Below are 21,489 nucleotides of genomic sequence, written 5' to 3'. Positions count from 1 at the left end.
ATTTAAGGAAGAAAAGCTCTTGAAAACACAAACTTCCAAAACAAGTCAAATAACTTTTTTCTAAGATAACACCACAAATTTATACGTTATTTTTAGTGCTTAGTGTTTCATGAAAGATTAGTCGTGATGAAAATATTTGAAAAACTGACTTCTTCTTTTCTCATTTTTTCTACTTCATCAATTTACCAAAACGCTTCAATTCTTTATTTGGAATATATGTTCCCAGCCGTAGGATGAACCAAATCTACGTATTGTATGTTTTGATAAACGCAATAAACGTTTTTTTAGCGGAAACCCAAACGAAAAAAAAGATATCTTCTTGCATGCTAAAACATGGCGGACGTGGCAGCATTAGACTGAAGATTCTAGTCAAAAACGTTAAAAAACTTTCAAATGACTCAAAAAGAAGGCTGCTAATTCTAATAATTTTTTAACAGTAAATTAACGATTCATATTTTATAAATATCAAGTTTTTCCGAGGCATTATTCCGCTAAACTTAACTCCTGCTTGATTGTATTCAATACTTCGCGAAATTTTTTTGTTTCAAAAAGATCATACTCAATATTCCAAAAATGATCAGATCTGGCAGGAAGATGAGACTCCGTCACCCGTGTCGTGGACTCAAAAGGACATCTATTTGAAAGTATTTTTGATATAAGATTTCAGCGACTCGCTCAAAAATATCTTAAAAATTTTTTTTAGCGTCCATTCAACCAATTGAGAAAGGAGCTGGCTTCGAAAAGCGTAGTTCTTTTGGCAGAAACTTCTAAGACCTAGAAGCTTGGCTATTTTCCTTTTTTGCACATTTGAAGATATATATGCTCTTGCTAAAAACTGGATTCTTCATTTGATTCTTCCTGCTGTGTCGATTTTTTTCAATTTATAATTTATTTCTCCGGTGCGTATAGTTAGGGCTGTGGATTGTGGGTTCTGTGCTATTTTGGCCTCTAGGACTTGCTCACCGAAAAGAACTCACTTGATACGTATTTTAAAAATTGATATCATTTTTGTTCAATCAACATGATCAAATGGCATTTGCATAGTTGGCTATCAAAACAACTTCGATTTTCGAAAAATTTCTCAAAATCAAGCCACTAAACGATGGTACCCTGTTGGATCATCAGAACCGTGATTGAAATTTTTACGTCGAAATTCAACAGATTCGATTGATCTTTGCGAGACTGCTCGACAAAACTTTTTTTCTACTTTTTCTGATTTTTGTTTTACTAAGCAAATCGAAGAAAACTTTTGGGCATGAAAGAACAATTAACTCTCTTGGAGCAATCCAAATCAATTCAATTCTTTCAATATTTTGTGGAAAACCACAAAACAGCAAAACCATTCACTGCATCAGGATGGCTAAAACAAGCTACTCAGCCTAACAAGTAGCTACCCTCTGGGATTACTATCACAATCAAGTAACAACAAAAGGTATCAATCAATAATTAGAAAAACATGTCAATCAACTGAACATTATCTGTAGAAAAAAAACTGTTTTTTTTAAGATGAAAAAACCTTGAAATTGAGTTATCTGAACACGTTTCATTTTCTTCGGGTAACAAATTATTTGACATCAAAAAATTGAATCATTTCCTTGTTTTCCATGAAAGAAAATTTTCAATATCTTTTGTGTCACAACAGTAAAGAGGAATTATACCATTTGAGCTGAATCGCGTATTTTGCCGAGTGCAGATACTACTGACATTCAAATAATCAACTGGTGAGTGTTTTAATTAAAGAAAAACTGTTTCTTTGAAAATTTGGACAGATGATTTTCTTGAACTGTTTCAATTTCAAGCTCATTAAGCTTCATAGTTACAAGTTCGCGCTTACGTTTGATTCAAATGGTTCTTAGAGCTCTTTTCTGGCAGATATAAATTTTTTTCAGATGAGTTTTGGTTGTGCTACCATAGACAAGGAGACCAAATGAATTTATAGTGTAAGCACTACAAAAGACAAATAGAACCACATTAACATTTTTCTTGAAAAATTACCCTGCGCTTATACATTCTTCAACACATTCTTCCGGCTAATTTTTTTGCACAAAGCATATATGTAGTCTGTAAATTTAAAATGAAAAAAAAATACTTGTGCCCATATTGCTATAGTGATTTCGAAAAACTAAAAAATTATATTTTCGACCCAAACAAAGTTGGACAGATTTTTGGACATGAAGGAGAGTAAAACGTAATGAAAGAGAACATAGAAATTATGAACAAAATTTTGGACTTTTCCAAGGCCTAAATTTCCTGAAACTTTAACTGAAAAACTTAGTTAAGCTGACTTTTTCATCTGCTAGAGAAAAATCTTCATCCAAACAGGACTTGCCATACTGAAACTTTTTAAATTTTGTTGAGCTGATCGACAGTTTGTTTTGCACCCAGCAGTTATCGGTCTTCTCCAGATAATTTTAAAAGTCATTGCTTGCTTTCGTTGTTTGAAATGAAGTTACAGCGTCTTGTTACGAAGCACAGACAGAATGGTTGAACATCCCAGTGATGCCTCGGTGGGCTGATGAAGATATTGTGCGCTTGCTCTGTTGTCTGATCAAATGACGGAAAATGCTTTCGTTTAATGACCATGAAGCATTATTTTGTATCCTTTGAAGGGGATAATTTAATGCGCCCGGCTGAGGTAGTCAAGCAAGAAGCGATGAAGCCCAAACGCTTTTCCGAGCCTCTTTCGACTACAATTTATAATGGTCCAATTACATTAGAAATCGTAAATATTCAATGAACTGATCTTTGTGTCGCATTTGAAATTGCCGGACTAACAACTTGAATAACGGATCGAGACGATCCAAGATCAACCTGTGCTTCGTGTTGCAAAAAATTTGTTAAAACATTACGGGGCCAAACTGTGCATTTTGTGCTCTGTAAGCGGATTTCGCAACAGGGACGCTTCCTTTCTTCTTCTTTTGTTCTTTCATTCACTTTGATCGTTCCGACAAGTTTTTAACATGTTTAAAGACTTGTCTCTGGAATCCAGGAACATAGAGACACAACATTGTGCGCTTATCCAGTGCATAGTTTGGCCTCGTAATGAAGAGACGGATTCGACCAGTTGACGAATAAAAGCCACAGCAGTTCATAATTGGCAAGTTATATCTCGCTGCTTTTCCATTTACCAGTAGTTTGAGTTCCTGTTAGAAGGATACTTGCTGTGAAAAAGAAAGAATCTCCTCTATGGTGATGTCTATGCTTTACTGTTTCGTAAACTCAAGTTGAGCAGTTTAAAAATACTAAATCGCGTGACTAAATCTTCTGCAACAAAACGTGCCCGTGCCATTTTGGTTGTTTCAGCATATAACTTATTGAAACGCTTAAGAAGACATAAGAAACAAAATTCATTCACGATGTCTGAAATTAACTTAAAAAGTCTGTCCAGTTCACAGTCCCTAAAATGTATGGCTTTTTAGAAAGGCTACTGGTGTTTTGGGCGTCGCCTGGAATACGCAAAAGAATTCATGTGAGTCGTCTCGGTAGCGTCCGGAACAGTACAGTATACAAGTTGAATTGTCAACTGCCCCAAGTTGCCACACTAGTACGTCAATCAAAACACTTTCCTTGATTTTGTTGGAGATTTTTTTTCCCGTTGATGGTCTTTTAGTCATCAAAGCTCTTCTAACAAAAGATTCGCCCGATCGGTTCAGGTGCAACCAATGATATCGAAAAAAAAAATCAAAAAATTGAACTCGAGGCCAAACTGTGCACTGGATACGCGCAAAATTTTGTGTCTGTATGTTCCTGGATTCCAGAGACAAATTTTAGAACATGTTATAAAATGTAAGTGGATTCCACTCACAAAATTTTTCCACGTACAAATACTTGTAACGTAAATTTTGACGTCACTTTGATTTTGGTTCGGATTCCGCAACGAGCGAATATAGGTAGTTGTTCCGGCTTCCGCATATGTAAGCGGATTCCGCAAATGTAAGTGGACTCCTCAAATTTATGCGGATTCTGCTTACAATTTGCTTATTCCGCTTGCAGTTTGCGGATTCCGCTCACAATTCGCGAAATCCGCTTACAGTTTGAGGATTCCGCTTGCAGTTTGCGAATTCCACTTACAGTTGCAGATTCCGCGACAGCTTAAATTTACTAAACACACATATTATGATTTGTTAATGGATTCCACAAACTGGTTCGGATTTCACACATATTTTGTGGCGGGTTCCGCAAAATTACTTGATTTTGGAGCAATTTAGAGCAAAGCAGTGTTTTAGTTTTTCGTCAGTGGAATCCAAAACAGCAAAAAAGATCAAAGAAAAAAAGCAATTTTGCGGATTCCGGGACGAATCTGATTTTCCCTGTTGCAGAATCCGCTTACAATTTGTGGTCTCCGCTTACACTTTGCGGATTGCTCTTACAATTTGTGGATTCCGCTTACAATTCACGGAGTCCCCTTATAATTTGCGGATTCCACTGACAGTTGCGGATTCCGCGACATCTTAAGTTTACTAAACACATATATTATTATTTGTTCCACAAACTTGCTCCGGACTCAACGCTTTTTGTAGCGGATTCCGCAAAATTGCTTGTTTTTGGAGCAATTTAGAGCAACGCTGTGTTTTAGTTTTTTGTCAGTGGAATCCAAAACAGCAGATAAGATCAAAGAAAAATAGCAATTTTGCGGATTCTGTGACAAATCTGATTTTTGCCTGTTGCGGAATCCACTTACAATTCACAAAATGCGCAGTTTGGCCTCGTAATGAAACATACGCTGTGCTAATGAAATTTTCCCACTGTTGACCCCTCGGCTAACAACAAGAGCATTTTTTTGCTGGTCCCAATTAGACCAAAAACATGTCTCGCTTCATCAAAATTTTGAAAAGTAGTTTTTGGTTTTTTGTCAGTGGAATCCAAAACAGCTGAGAAGATCAAATAAAAATAGCAATTTTGCGGATTCCGGGACGAATCTGATTTTCCATGTTGCAGAATCAGCTTACACTTTGTGATCTCCGCTTACAATTCGCAACAATCTATCCTTTAAATCCGTTTTGATTCTATTCCTTTTTGCGCTATTTGCTTTTTCGTTGGGGAAAAAGATTTGTACCAACCAAAAACCAACAACACAAACAAAACTCTGCGTGAAGCAATTTGAAAATTTTCGAAAAAAAAACAAATGATTGACAACACAACCTAGAACTTTTTCTATAGACTTTCAAAAAAATTGAAGCGATATTTGAGCCAGTTGTCTTTTTTTGGGTCTTCACCTGGAAAACATTACGAGGCCAAACTGTACATTCTGTGCTTTGTATGCGGATTCCAAAACAGGCCAAAATCAGAGTCGTCGCGGAATCCACACCACTGCTATTTTTCTTTGATCTTCTCTGCTGTTTTGGATTCCACTGACAAAAGACTAAAATCCACTTTTCAAAACTTTAACCAAACTGATACCGATATGATAAAATCTACTGCCTAAAAACAATCTCTGAAAATTTTGTTCAGTTGAGCCGATCGTGGATAAAAATTTTGGATTTTTTGAGGGACTTATGGGCTCTGGTCTTTGTGAAATGATCAGTAACAGACAGGTCACTTTTTTCAGTTGCACCGGTCGTAGAAAAATGTTTGGTCGCGAAAGTCGCGGACGCGTTTCTTGGTTTGCAATTAAACTTTTCAGCACGAACGTGAATATTTTGTAATTATTGCTGTGTTTTATGATTCCGAATTTCTTAACGAAAGTAACGGAATATTTGTGCTCGGAGTGGTTTTTTTTTCTTCAGACAAATTCGACTTTTAATTGACCCTTTTTGACGAACTTTTTTTATCATTCAAAAATTATTGTTGCCCTGAGCTTAAATTTGAATCTGTTAGAGTTATGGGGGTTTAAAGACTGCCGATTTGGGACAATCAACGCGCGATATATTTTGCGCTATCAACGTGTGAGCGGAGATTTAATCTGTCCTAGACATCGTTCCAAATTGGTTCACGGAAGCTTATTTGCCATAATTGATTTGTTGCTAGGAGCGAAATTCATCACTTTGTACTTCATATGGCGTGTGGGGTGATGATATTAACAAAAAATCTCAAATTTTACTTAAAAATAGTCTTTAAATTTTATTACATTTAACTTTTTCATTTTATTACTGCTCCATAGGCCTTAACAGGCAGACGGAACATTCAGGGTTTTGCCCCGATACGAGCAGTCTTGTTTTTGCTTAGTGCTCAGCGGTTTGTTTTAGATTCTGATCCTACTTTTCATTTTTGTCATCATACTCGAAAATTGTCAGTCAGCATACATTTTTTTCTCATAATTAGATGAAGATGTCACACTTGTTTGCATAGTTTGAAATATAATTGTGGTGTTTTGATTATACCTAATTTACGTTCAACTAGTCCTAAGCGAGAAACTAGTTTTTCGAAAACCTATGATTGACATGAATGGCTATCACGTAGAGTGAATGCATTAACACTATTTGGATTGGAAAAAATTGAAGAAATTATTGGTAATTTCGCGCTATTAACGCGTAAGCCGAGATTTAATTTGTCTTAGAAATCGTTCCAATTTGGTTGAAGGAAGCTTATTTGCCATAATTAATTTGATAATAGGAGTGAAATTTATCAATTTGTACTTTATATGGTGTGTGTGTGTGTGTGGGGGGTGATATTCATAACATTCAATTTTTTTCATGTCTTTACTGCTCCATAGACCTTAAAAGGCAGTCGGAATTTTTAGGGCTTCGCCTTGATACGAATAGTTTTGTTCTAGATTTGGTATTGGACTCTGCCTTGTTAGTTTCATTGCTCTTTCTCTTGCGCATTGCTTGATCACCAGTAGCAAATTTAACGTGAGAATACGCATCGACTTGATTTTTTTTAAAAAAAAACACACTCTGGTTGCTCTTCAGAAACCAAAGACAAAAACATAGCTACCTGGATCGAGGTGCGCGATTTATGTCTCCCTTTTCTTGACCAAAAAGCGGTATGTCTCAAATTTCTCAAACAAATTTCGGTTTATTTTGACTTTCTCGACCGAATTTTGGTTTATTTAGACGTTTTTGACCAAATTTTGGTGTGTTCCGACTTTTTTGACCCAACGAAAAAGTGTTAGACTTTGTTCGATCCAGTTCAGATATGTTTCGAATTCCTGGACTTAAATTCGATATGTTTCGACTTTCTCGACTCGCTCGATCGACATTTTTCAAAACTTTGTTTTTTCGACCCTGCATAGATATGTTTCGACTTTCTTGACTTTATCGACTGACAGTTTTTAAAACTTGAAAATTTGTTTATTCGACGTCGCATAGATTTGACTTTCATGACTTCTCGACGGACAGTTTCTAAAAACTAATCATTTTGACCCCCCATAGATATGAACACAAAACTTTCCAAAGTTTGTTTGACTTCAGATCCAGTATGATCATTTAAAATCCATCTTTGTTTTCAATGCACCTGATTTCAATGCACCGACAATTTTATCTGAAATTTTTAGATTAATTGTCAATAAGAATGCCGATGAAAATCGTTCTATGAATCAGTATAAAAATAAAAATACCTTTCTGCATAAGAAAAACATTAATCTGTAGCATTTATTTGCTTAGCGCGGTAATGAGATGTTGCTTCAATCCATGGTCGCATAACTGAAGTAGTACCGAGTGAATGACTGAAAGCAACAATGTTTTGCGGCAAAATTTTGAGCACAATCTCTTAGAAAACAATTCAAATCTCTGTTCGACTGTGCTCGACTTATGTTTCGACTGGGCTCGACCTATGTTTCGACTGGGCTCGACTTATGTTTCGAATGTGCTCGACCTATGGTTCGACTGTGCTCGATCTTTGTTCGACTGTGCTCGACCTAGGTCTCGACCAACGACTTTTAAAAAGATCTGAAGAAGACCGATAACTGGTGCGTGCTAAACTAACTGTCGATCAGCTCAACAAAGTGTAAAATTTTCCAGTATGGCAAATCCTGTTTGGATGAAGAATTTTCTCTAGCAGAAGCAAAAGTCAGTTTTACTAAATTTTTCAAAAAATATGGAGTTCAAGTTGACCATAAACTGAAGTTTACAGATTACGTAGATGCTGTGTGCAAAAAATAGCCGGATTCAATGGAAGAATGCATAAATGCAGGATAGTTTTTCAAGAAAAAAGTTATTAAGGTTCTAGTCGTCTTTTGTAGTGCTTATGTCTATAGTTTCATATGGTCTCCTTGTCTTTCTACACTGTATGGAATGAATTGAATTGGATTGAATTGCTGTAAAAGATTTAAATGTGCTTTCATGAGCAAAATTTTTCTTCGCTATGCTTGGTAAAACAAAAAGACAGAGAAAGTACAAAAAAATTGTGTTTCGTCGAGCAATCTCGCAAAAATAGATCGAATCTGTTGAATTTTGACGTAACAATTTCAATCACGTTTCTTTCTGAAAAAACTTTAAAATGAAATATAACTTAACCCAGTCCTATATTGTTTTTGTGGCACCTGATTTTGCGCGGAAAATGAAAAAAGGATAAAATGAGACACCCGAAAACAAAGTTCAAACGCATTTTTGAAATGGTCGGAACAATAATGCTCTACTCATAGCCTTCAAAGTCTAAAATTGTAATGAAATCTTTACTGAAAGTCAGCATTTCTTGCACTGAAATTTTTAAAACTGAATAAGAGCAGCCAGCAACCAGACTATTTTTCATCATGACATCATTTTAGTTAAATGGCAGTTGATTTATTATTTCAAGTCGAGTTAGGCAGCTAAAGGGGCCGTGCAGTGCTGAATTTTAGTGAGGTTTCAAAATATTAGGTGGCAGAAAGCACGAACAATCACGTTGCGAGTAGGAGATTACCTTTTTTTTCTATTTTCTACAGATGAGCCATATATATTAATTTTAAAGATTCGCAATTGCTTTCAAGTATCTCAGTTAATTTTATCACTATATCATAGAAGCAATGAAACTTCGCCGACCAAACAAGTTCTAGAAGATGTCTTGAAACGCAATCTGCATTGATAAACTCGAGATTAAAATCAATTTAAATAGATGCCCTTACGGATAATATACAGTATGAAAATAGATATACTGGTAGCCCGTATTTTTACGTATTTTTTTTAAAATGTAAAAGAGAGTAAAATTTAAGGACTTCGACGGTCCAATATAGTTTTTTTAAACTAAAAAACTGACTTGAATCAATTTGGACGGGTTTTCACAATGTAATGGAACCCATCAAAATCTCAACAGATTTGATTTAATTTAAGTACTGTTTTATTTTGAAACATAGCCTAAAATTTGTATGCAGAAAAGTTTCCATCAGAGCTACAGACACCTACATTCACTCGAAAATTTTACGAGAAAATATTGAGTTTAAGGGAATTCATTTTGAAATTTGCATTTTCAAAAAACCCAGCGCTGATTAAAAGTAAAATTATGCAAAATTTTAATAATCAATGTTGTTTTCATAATCAACATCTAGGCGACTCGGGTTAGACAAAAAAACGTTTAATTTAAAAATTCACATTAAATTAATTCAAGTTTAGCGCAACAAAATGCATATTAGTTATACTCAATGATTTTTTTATGCCAAACTCAATTTCAAAATCAATTGAAAAGTTTATTTTTTCATTCAACTTCCAAGTTTCTCTAATGTTCGATAGTCGGGAAAATCCAGAAAAATATTTTTACACAATCTGTGTAAAAGAAGTAAATACAAGACTGAATATTCCGATTGCACTTAGGACTAACAGAAAAGTTTTTTGGTTGAATATTTTACAAAATAATTGAGAAAACAAGAAGATATTTTCATTATTTCTTCATTTTATCATCCCACACGCTATGTAAAATACTAGGAGGGTATTTAGCGTTTCGTATGTTGATTTTAAGATTACATTGATGGCCTCGTTTCAATTTGGAGCGCAGTAATTGTTCCGACAGAAAATTTATGCTCGGTGTGGTTTTTTAATTCAGTCAAATACCGCCGTTCGAAATAACAATTTTCAACAACATTTTTTAATATCTCATTGAAGATATCGACTCTACTCAAATTTGAAAAGATATTTTAACTGCGATCATTTTTTTGTAAAATTTTGGGTGTTTGAAAATTGCCAAGTTCGTCATAGTCTGGACAAAATTATGCGCGCTTTGAAGAATTTTTTCATAATGCCAAGAGCGCCACACAAATTATTTATGCATGGCAAATTATCCAGCACAACAAAGCCGTTCCAATTTGATTTGACACTAGCAAAACGAATTAAGCCAATTTTACACTTTGAGATTGTCCAAAGTTTATAGGTTTTTAAAGTTTTCTTTTCGCAGAAACTATTCGATATGAATTAAGGGACAGTTGGGACGTTCAGGGCTGTGGCCTGATATACTAGCAGTCTTGTTCGCTTCTTATGCGTGTTTTAAGTACGCAATATATTGCTTTTTAAAAATCCAAAATTGGCCAAATTAGCAATTTTCAAGCGCTCGTAACTTAACGAAAAATGGTCACAGATCAAATGGTCACATCGCTTAGTTAACTAAGTCGAAAACTGACCGAATCAAAAAAACCACACAAAGTATAAAAATTCCTGACTTTCTGAGAAAGTCGGAACAAAAAGCTGAGATAAAATTGTTCGACTTAAACCAAATTATGTCGATTTATGTGTTGCTGAAATCTGTATAAAAACGCAACCAGAAAGTTTGCCTAAAATTGGATCTAAATCGATTGAAATCAATTGTTTTAACTATTTTTTTTTATTCAAGCAATTTCAGTTTTGAATCGTTTTAAACAATTTCTTTAAAATTATTAGGATATAATTAAATTGTAATTGCAAATTTTTTCTTGTCAGGCAAAAAGGCAAAAAATTTAGACAGATTATGTATTAGTTTTCATAAATAACTTTCGTAAAATATTTGAAAATCCACCCCCCTCGTGAAAATTTTTGATCCTCCCCTGGTCGTGCATGCATAGGGAGAAATGGCTTCAACAGGCGGGGGGGTTGGTTAATTTAAAAGATCCCATTATGTTCTCAAAATCTCTTGAACGCAAAATAGAAAAAACTCGACTAAGATCAAATTTTTGATTCGTCGATTGGGTTGTGGAGCACTAATTTGAGGACCACATTTTCAAAGAATTCTAACTTCGCGGTAAAATCAGTGGTGAGCGAGCACAAAGACGGCGAAAAAAAAGAGATCTTTTGTAAACTAGTAGGAAATGGCTCTAGTTTTTATTCAGATTTTGAACTTTCTGGGATACCAGAATACCGCTTCGAGCTGTTCTCATTAATCTAAGAGAAGACAAAGCATGAAATAACAAAGAAACGTCAACTTTGTTTAGACTTGGTTTCCTATTGAACAGTTTACCAGCTGGAAACGGTGTAAGTTCACATTAATTGGGTTTACATTATAAATGCGCGGCTCCGAAAGCAAAATAAAGCGGATTCATAGTTTTGGCTGTTAATTTGGGCAAAGCCGTACATAGCCAAAACATACCAATTTGCCGAAACCATAAATTCTAACGACTTAATCTTTGGTCTCAAATTGAGATAATTGAACTCGAGAAAAATTCCAATTTTTTTTCTTACATTCTGAGATACGCGAGTTTTTCTCTAAATTCAGCAAAGCTCAAGTTTGAAAGAACTGTTCCAAAAAATAATAGGCTAATTAAGAGTTCTGCTTTTGCGGATAGATATCTCGTTTTATGAGAAACCAGATATCAAACATGATCGAACAGTTTATTAGACCCTTGGATCTAACTGTGAGCTCGAGTTCCGCTTTCAGCATAAATCCACGAAGCCAACTTAAAGACTAGATTGTTCCACAAAGATTGTTTATATTCTTGGTATATTATTTCGTATGATAAATTGACCAGAATTAATTGAGTATAGCTTTGGTTTATACTGATTATAGAAAACAACAATAAATGTAAGTTTCAATTTCTTGGTCTTTTTAAAGATGTCCCATGCATTGGACAACTGTTTTATAGTCTAATTCCGGTTTGAAAAAAGCAGGTTTTAAAGAAAAGCAACATATTTTGCGATCTTCTTTTCATTGACTACTTGCCGAATCAATTGGATTGTTTTTCACATTGTAACAGTCTTTTTTAAACTTTTTTTTGCTTTCAAAACACGCTCGGTAAAAAAAAATTGGATTCAATATTGATGATCAGTTAGCTCATTTGGAAGAATGGCAAGTTCTCAAAGTTTTTTGAAATTGTTTGGCAGTTTTATAGATTTGAATAGTTAGCTGGAAGTCTCATTAACAAAATTGAGATAAAATAGCTTAGCCTCAAATCAGTTTTTTTAAGACATTTTTCCTAATTAAAAAACTCCTAATTAAAATTTATTTCCGTCGAGAATTCACATGGTGCCACTATTGCAGAAAAAGTGGCCTGGCTGTAGTAATGTTTATAATAATTATAACAAATTCTTTCCAAATTATTACACGTACAGAATAACAAATGAAGAATTCTTTTTACAAAAACGTCACTTGAGAGAGCGCCGTAAGACTAAATTAGGCCTGTTTTCAGGCGTCTCAAAGCGAAAATCAAATTTGATTTGATTGGCACCCCTGAAGTTAGGGGGAAAATTTTTTTACCGTGTTATAGGAAGTGCGTGTTTACCAGAGTATTAACAAAAATAATAAAAATCATAATCATAACAAAAATAAGAATAATCATTATAATAATTATCATGATAAAAAGCTTATTTAACAGATCACTGTTAGCTTGAATATAGTTATCCAAAAAGGATGATTGAATTGTTTAGTTCCTACTTAATAATTTGGAGTGCTTTGATTTAAACTTTGAGAGTATTGCGACAGCTCTTGCTATAATTTTTTTAGTTGAAAGTTTTTGTTGCCCTTCTTTAGTAATTACTTGTTTAAAATTTCAGATTGGATTTCACTCCACATTACTTCACAGAAAACTTTTAGCAGTTCATAAGTATGTATTTCTTTATTAGAAAATTGTTTATATGGCTGTGTTATGCATGTAATTGATTTGATTTTTTTTGTAACACATGGTTTCTCTAAGACGTTTCAGCAGTTTCCAAATTTCTTCTATCTGTTTATGGGTAAAGGAAGGCTCCATATTGTAGAACTGGCTGAATAAATTTTTTATAGGCCAAAAGAAGCTGGTTTTCCATCGAAAACTTTCCCAGTCTGTAAAGAAGCCCACATGACTGGCTTGCTTCATTTTTTCTAAGGAAGTTTTGTGGTGTTCAAACAGATCTTCATCCAAAGTAATTCCAAGGTATTCAAAATTCTTGGGTTTTCTATTTTTTCGTAATTAATTGTTGTATCTGTAGAACATTTAACAGCTGATGTTTTGCCGAAAAGCATATTTTTGGTTTTTTCTGTGTTAAGTGTTAATTGATTGCTTGCTAACCATACATTGGTTTTGTTTAAGACTTCTTAGTGATCTGATTTTAAAGTGTTTAATGAAGAGGTTGATTTATGACTCTATCATGCGCATAGATTAACATGTTAATAACTTGTTGAGGACTGTTGCTTTTTTCTATTTTTTTAATGCAAGATGAAAAGATGTGGGCCCAGTAATGATACCTGTGGGAAGCCAAACATTGTTTTTTTTTCAATTATTGATGTATGTCTCGAGATGTACACTTCTGTTTTCTGTTCGCCAAATCCGATTTAAATATTGAGCTGATTGCTTGAGCCCCGCGACAATTATTCCATTCGCGGAAAAATCGTCAGAACAATTTCAGGGCGGTCTTATGGTTTCTTGCAGTGAGTTGAGCGTTTTCGAGTCTGTTGAAAAATTCTTTCCAAGATTCAAGCAATTTTCGTGCGGTTTGAGTGGTTTGAGAGCAATCGTCTAAATTAAAAACTTAAACTGCAGACTAAAATGCTATGAGCTCTCAGAGCAAACTTGATTGTAAGCGATTTATCGCTTAGTCATCCGAGAGGGCAGGGGCGGTTCTAGAATTTTCTCGAGGTGGGTTGGTTTTTTCCAAAAATTTGTTGAAAATTTGTCAAACTTTTTTAGGGTTGACTAATTTTTTGATCTAAAAAAGAACCTATTTCGGCCAAGTTTACTGCGCGGCAGGCAAAACTTTGAAAAAAGCCAAAAAACGCGTGTTTAAGCACTTTATGGAAGATTGTGACCAAAAAAAAATTGAGTGTTTTTGGTGCGCGCCTCCCTCTCAAAATTAGTTAATATACGCGCCGTTAGAATGGAATATTTGTCGTTCTAGTATAAATATCACCAAATATCATGAATATCACGAAAATCCTCAAAACACTAAAGAATCTCCTCAAAAATTCGCGTGGGGCAGAAGAGGAACAAAAAAAGCTGACAAAACCACAATAGCCTCAAAAAAAAATATAGATGTGTCAAAAATTTTTGATTCAGATAGTGAAACCCGAAATTAATCGAAAGATAGAAGCAAAACCGCCAACTTCTATGGCAATGTTGACGAACTTGCAAACAGTTGAGAGAAGTTTGCTCAGCTGACAGCATCAATCGGAATCTAATCAAACAAAATGCGAAGTCAGTCAGAGTGAGACCTTTTGTTGTGAAGACGAGGGAGAAGCCAGAAGATTGATAAATGGCTCAAAAAAGTCTGCGCACGCTTAAAAAATCACAGCGCGATGATCGAAGTCTTGAAATTCAAACAGAACAGCATCAGAAGAGACATGATTGGGCAAACTGACTGGCATACTTAGAAGAAGTGCAGTGTGAAAAACCAAATAATGTGCAAGTACAGTGAGAAGATAACAAAAACAGCCCTCAGAAAAACCAGAAAAATGAGTCGTCAGAGGAGTTGATAGAATCTACAGATGATTTAAAACCTGTTAAACAGCAGGCGAGCAGTCAGTCAAGGAACAAAAGAGCTTTAACCTGTAGGGTTGACACTATCATCAACCAACAAGTAAGTTCAGGTAAGAGTTAAACTTCTCTGAACTTACTCCCAGCAGTAGGGTCGGTTGAACCTAAAACTAGCAGAAAAACAGCTCTGCAACCTCTCTCTAAATTATCTGAAACAGAAGACTAGCAAATGAGGCAGAAAAAAAAACAGCAAAAATCAAAAACTAAAGTAGAGATCGTCAAACTTCCCCGGCAGATCGTCAAGCTTCCGCGAAATTAAACGGGAACTCTGCAAGGATACGCGCTAAAAGAAAAGCAAAACTAGAGCTTGTATGAAGTATCAAAATTGCAATATTAGATTGCGAAACGTTATATTTAACTTCGTGATTTTCAAAGAAAGAAACTCTGATAACAAAACTGTTTTCAGGCGGTCTTTTTGGCAATAATACGAAAAAGGCTGTCATGTCAACTTAAATTTTGGAAGTCTAGACCTCCAGTCAACCAAAGAAAGCTAAAGAAACGCTCAAAAAAGTCCGAAAACTTTGAGATGCAAACCCATCCAGCAATTAGGAACTATCAGTTCTGAATACGTCTGAAGCAAGGCTGTCTGAAGCCTTTCAGCTGAATTTTGGAACGAGTGCTTTTTGGTTTTAGAAAGAGCGGCCAAAACATTGACAGACTGAATTACTTTAGAATTGATTGATACAGCCTTTATGCATAACAAATAGGCGAGGTGGAAAACCAGAAAATGAAATTTGCATCGCATTAAATGATCAGAGCAGAAACCAACAAGAATTGATAGCCTCTACATCTTCGGAACATAAAGTTTTGATTTCTTCAAAGATGAAGGTTATTTAACTAAATGAAGGGCACAATTCAATAAGGCCGTTTAGGCTGTGCTCCCAAAGCATAAATTGTTTGCATTTTACAATCAAACTGCCGCGTGGAAATTCAAATGACCTCAAGGGAGGGGGTGGGGTGAATCTTTTCATACCAAAGACCAGTTAATGCAAAAGGCTTCCTCAACTATGTCGTCCTCAATCAGAAGAAATGGAAGGTTGCATATCATCAGAAGCTGGTATTTAGCCCTAAAAATGTTTTCAGAAAAAACATTTGCTCTTTGCAACAACGGATCCAATGGTTGTCATTCATCATGTCGAGTTCAAGCTTCAGCCCATCAGCTAAGTGCAAATGAGCTTGCGTTGCGTGGAAACCATGCGGTTCCGAGCCTCTATTATAATCAACTATCAATCCGAATCATGACAATTGGCAGCAGCACTTGGCATGCATCCTGTTATTGAAACTGGATTCAAAAAAAAATTTGAGAAAAATTTTGTCAGAAAAAATTTGTCATTTTTCTGACAATTCTGTATTAAGAAAAGCTTTGTTGATAACTCTTTACATTGAAGTAAAAATCAGCGTGAAACCTGGCTTCCTGAATAGTGTGATGTTTGTTGCGTTGACGCAAATGTTTGCTCTACCAGTAAAAAAAGGTTTCCTGGTCCGATTGAAGCCTTTGCGCAGTTTTCCATCACAATCGATCCTTCAATTTAAAATTTTTCCGTTCACAAAGTCGATTCTTTGATCCTTTAAAATAGCGTACTAAGCGTCCGAAATTTCGATGAATGACAGATAAAAAACGATTATAAGCCCTGAGGCGTCTTGCAAAAAAGCAAAACCATCGACGGATGAAGTTTAGAGATTTAATTTTTTGAAAAGTGCACTACTAATGCCTCCAAACAAGTTCACATCAGTTGTTACGAACTGAACTCTCTGAACCGGGAAGCTCAGAAAAATCAGCAATTGACGTCAAGAGTCAAGACATCAAGAGATTTTTTGACACACTTAAAAGAGGATATAAAAAAGAGTGCAGCCTCAGGTAATAAATACGCAACAAGGGCTGTTCTTTTGCAGGGAACATAGTCTGAACTATTAATCTTTTTTGTTCCGACATTCGAAGAAAAAGTCGGAATATTTGTAGTCGGGGTGGTTTTTTTCGCCTGACAAATTTCAACTTTTTAACTAGCCATTTCTGACGGATAGTTTTTATCATCTTTTTAAATTTAAAAAGGTATTTTTACCGATGATCCTTTTTTTGTAAAGTTTTGGGGGTTTAAAGATTGCCAATCAACTAAATAGAATCAATTCTTTAACGTTTTTTGGGCCGTTTTCGTTTTCCTTGAAGTTCGTAATCCAGCTTGCATCTCAATTTTTTCTATATCTACTGCAATTGGACCGTATCTCCAGTAAGTACCCTGGATCAAGGAAGGTTATTTTCCAAGATCTTGCAGGAATCTTGCTATATTCTTTAAAAGCGGGTGCATCTCTATAAAAGATCTTGAGAGATCTTGCAAGATAACCTCCTTTACAGATAACCTCTTCACAGATAACTTTTTTGCAAGATCTTTAAAGATACAATTTTTTTGGGCAAAAACAGCTTTTCACGCAAAGGCAACCAATAAAGTTTGTGTACAAAGGAAGTAATACAAGTAACAAAGAAAATAACTTTTAAAAAGTTAAACAAATCAACAACATTATGAGGCCAAACTGTGCATTTTGTGAATTGTAAGCGGATTCCAAACCAAGGACGCTCCCTTTGTTCTTCTTTTGTTCTTTCATTTTCTTTGATCGTTCCGACAAAGTTTTAACATGTTTAAAGACTTGTCTCTGGAATCCAGGAACATACAGACACAAAATTGTGCGCCTATCCAGTGCACTGTATGGCTTCGTAATGAAATGAAAAAAAAATAAAAAAATTTTAACCGCATAATATGATAAACGTAATTGTTTATCCTATTTATGTGGACGCAACTTACAGAATAACTCAAGCTTATTGACTCTATTGATCAAATGGTGAGACAAATAACGAAAAAAAAAATTTGAACCACTGGATGAATTATTTCAACAAAATCAAAGAAATATTATTTTGAAAATCTTAATTCGAAATGCATAAATTATAACCACAATCTGAAACTTTTTAAATTACGAAAGCTGAAAAATGAACATTTATATATGAACGTTTTAGAAAATTGGTCAACCTATATTTGTCATCTGAATTTAAATTCATAATTCTTTGTGACCTTAGTCAACTTGGATCTCCAGAGTGTTTTTCTGGTGCTCAAAATAAATTTTTGGGAAACAATTTTTATAGGAAGTTATCTTGCAAGATCTTGCAAGAATCTTGCGAGGTAACATCCATCTTGCAAGATCTTGCAGGATAACCTCCATCTTACAAGATCTTGCAAGATAACCTCCATTTGCAAGATCTTGCAAGATAACCCTCCTTGATCGACTGGAGTATCGTTTAAAATGATGAAACCTGTGTTTGTATTCGTTGCTTTGCATTTATCTGTTGCTAACTCAGTATTTCAAGCCTCCAGCCAAAAGCTCTTCAGTTCCTCTGACGCTTCATCTTTGCCCCAATCTTCATCTCACTCTTCGACTGTTCCCACTGAGTGTTGCATTGGATCGCCGTAGGCATCTTTCCGGTTCGTGGTTCTTGTTCGTTTTCATACATCGTCTCAGAATTTTCGACACCTCGGTCATCTTTTTTCGAGCCTGCTTTTCTTCAACACTTGGTCCTTCGAGCTTCGATTTTTTTGGCGATGTTGCTACTAATTAATCAGTTGACACTTTTTGTAAGTTGTTATCTGAAAATAGTATCTCTACTGTTTTATTGAGCCCCCTTTTCAAGACTTTTTCTGCCATTTAGAGTCTATCTTCAGCTGCCGAGTGTCCTTTTTCAAAGTTTTGTAAAGATCTCCTTTGCAGTGAAGTTTTTCTTTGCTTTATCGTATTGCTATTTCAGTCTTTAATTTGATCATCTCTGAGTTGGTTCTGTTGCTTTCTCGGCTGCTTTGTCACCCGTACCCAGGGGATTTTCTTTGATATATCAAAATTCTTTATTTCTTACATAAGTTGATTCTCAGATCTGAAATTCTCTATTTCAGATCTTGATAAGAATTTACAAAATTCAGATCTGAAACTTGGATCTGAAATCGGATCTGAGAAGTCCTTTGTTAAATATATAATTTATGCATTTCGAGCAAAACATGGAGTTTTTATTTTTCGATGTTTCTTCAATACACAATTATGTTTAGGTTAACTAGCGGTCAGAAAAACTTCCGAAGATTTTCGCAAAGAGTTTCTTTTAAACTAAATTTCTCGTTCAACTGTGTTAAAAAGTTTTCAAAAACTTTTAGAAAACCTGTAACATTGTTCATTTTCATGAGCTACTTATGCGTTTCAAATATTTCTCATGCTTGAGGAAACATTCATCGGCAGTCTCCAAGTGAGACTTTGCTGAGTAAATTCTAGTAGCTAGCAGAAGCTATAAAAAATCAAAAATAGCAAAAGTTGAGTCTGAATTATAGATTTTTCAGATCTGAAATAACCAAGAAAAAGAACATTTCAGACCTGAAATAATATCTGAAATAGATTTTTTCAGATCTGAAATAACAAAGAACAAGAAATTGTCTGAAATAACCAATCCTTAAAGTATCGAAGCGTTATTTAAACATTTCACAACCTATTTCAGATCTGAAATTTAGATCTGAAAAAGATTATTTCAGATCTGTTTTAGAAAAATTACTGGGTACTGGCAGTACAACTATCACTTGAATTGTCTGTATCCCTGATCAATCTGGCTGCTTTCTGTCTTATCTTGCTCTAAGTTGTACTGGATTTAACCGCTTTCCACCCGAATTATTTTTTGACACAATGAATTCTTTCGAAAAGATGACGAGCAAAAATTAAAAATAGAGACTTTGTAGAACCCCTACACACACTTGTAAAGTTTAAATGCTTACTGATTCCGCATTCTTTGTTCTGGATTCTGCAAACTATGCAGCGTCAGCAAGCATTTCGGGCGGTACATTGTACTAGTCATTTTCCTCTGGATTCCACAACCGTAATTATTATATGTTTATTTATATATATATATATATATATATATTTATATTCTCCTCAAGGATTCGACCCCCTGCCGACCCAAAGGGTCCCTCTTTTGAAATGTCCATTTTTGGATGACTGGTCTTGAACTTTTTTTGAAGGCGCCTTAGGCGCCAATCTATACTAATTCTGATGGGGAGAGTGCGCGCCGAAAAAACCCGATTTTTTGGTCGAAACTTTTCAAAAAGTGCAAAAACGCCTTTTTTGGCCTTTTCTTTGAAAAAACTGCCTGCGGCGCAGAAAGTTTGGTCAACCTAGGGTCTTATATTGATTTGGAAGAGCTCAGAAATTCAATTTGGTCGACCAAAAAAAGCCGCCACCCCTCGAGAAAAAATTCCTGTTTATCTATTGTATATATATATATATATATATATATATATATATATATATAATATATATATGTATATCTAAACAGCCTGGTTTCTCTTCTAAAAGTGTGAAACACTCTCCAATTGTTTCTCTAATAAAAATTTGATCTTTGAAATCATGATCAAAATTGACTCAAAATGCTTCAAAATGCAATTGATTTTGTAATTATAGACACTTTCCTCTGATTTTGATATTTTAACAAAAAATTAAAGATGATCTCTTTTAACAAAGACCCTAACCTTAATTCTTATCACTGAGTCTCATGCGTTTGTCACATAGATCTAGCGCCTGAATGTACAGCTCTATCAAATGTCGCCGTAAACGGTATACGGGAGCTGGGTATGATAGCAATGTTGCAGTGTAACTGTTGTGTCGAGATCATTTAGCACGATAGGTTTATAAGAAACAGTAGTGTAGAGAAAGTGAAATTAGAACCAAGCTTGCAAAGTCTAGAAAAAAACGGAGAGTAAAAATTGATAAGAAAACTGATGATGCATTAAACAAGATTTTTGAGAAAATTCAAAGAACAAATTTAACTGTGTTGGAAGCAAAATAACAAAAGGGATTTGGATCTACCCAGCCGCCAAAAATTGAATATGCAAGAACATTAGGGTTAGGGTTAGGGTAAGGGTTAGGGTTAGGGTTAGGGTTAGGGTTATAGGACATCTCTTTGGATGATACTAGACAAAGACAAACAGGCCACTTTGGATGGCATAATAAATTTCAAAAACTTTTCAGGCGCCAAACACAAAATATGTCCTCACAAGATGAATTATAGATTATTTTAAGGCCTTTGATACAGTGAGACTTCCCTTTTTCTTTTGAAGTTCCAACAGCGTGTAGATTTACGGGATCGTGTTAACTCTCTTCGGATGTCTTATATCTGCAATCATGAGTACACCCACTAGCGGATTTAGGGGGAGGGGGTGGATGGCCGCCTTTCTCATTAGGGATTCGATTCCCTGCCGACACAAAAGGTCCCCATTTGAACTGATTTCAGATGTACATTTTTGGCTGATGGACCATAAAAAATTTTAAAGTCGCCTTCGGCGCTAATTATTACTAGTTTTGGGAGCAAACGCGGTCAAACTTTTTCAAAAAGTGCTTAAAAATGCCTTTTCGACCGTTTTTTTTCAAAATCTTGCCTGCGGGGCTGAAAAATTGGGCAAAACTGGGTCTCTTAGTGCTTTGGGAGAACTCGTGAAATCAATTTAGCCAAACTTTTGAAATCTTTAGAAAATCCGCCCCCCTCGCGAAAATCCTAGATCGGCCCCGAGCACGCCACAGAAAAATGCGTGAGCAGCGGTGGAGTATCTAAAAGAGTTCTTAGTTTCAATTCGTCGGCCGCCAATTTCGTAGTTCTTAGTTTCAATTCGTCAGTTTATCTAGAAAATTTAAGCGTAACAAGTGATATTACATTTATTTGCTTTCGT

The 21,489-nt window shown here is 35.1% G+C and overlaps 2 protein-coding genes across 4 annotated transcripts in view; one reads left to right on the top strand and one right to left on the bottom strand.

Moving 5' to 3' along the window:
* The window catches only part of LOC134841257 (metal cation symporter ZIP14-like), a 379,452-nt gene that overhangs the window by 272,896 nt on the left and 85,067 nt on the right, over positions 1-21,489 (bottom strand). The gene's annotated exons all lie outside the window — the stretch shown is intronic.
* The window catches only part of LOC134841983 (regulator of G-protein signaling 17-like), an 80,916-nt gene continuing 71,138 nt past the window's right edge, over positions 11,712-21,489 (top strand). Inside the window, exon 1 of the mRNA XM_063858113.1 lies at positions 11,712-11,835. The gene's annotated coding sequence lies outside the window, so the exon portion shown is untranslated. The remainder of the gene's footprint in view (positions 11,836-21,489) is intronic.

This window comes from Symsagittifera roscoffensis, chromosome 3 (assembly GCF_963678635.1).
Source record: "Symsagittifera roscoffensis chromosome 3, txSymRosc1.1, whole genome shotgun sequence".
NCBI classification, from domain to species: Eukaryota; Metazoa; Xenacoelomorpha; order Acoela; family Convolutidae; genus Symsagittifera; species Symsagittifera roscoffensis.
The sequence above is the reverse complement of the archived record's forward strand: the minus strand, read 5'-3'. Positions and strand labels throughout refer to the sequence as shown.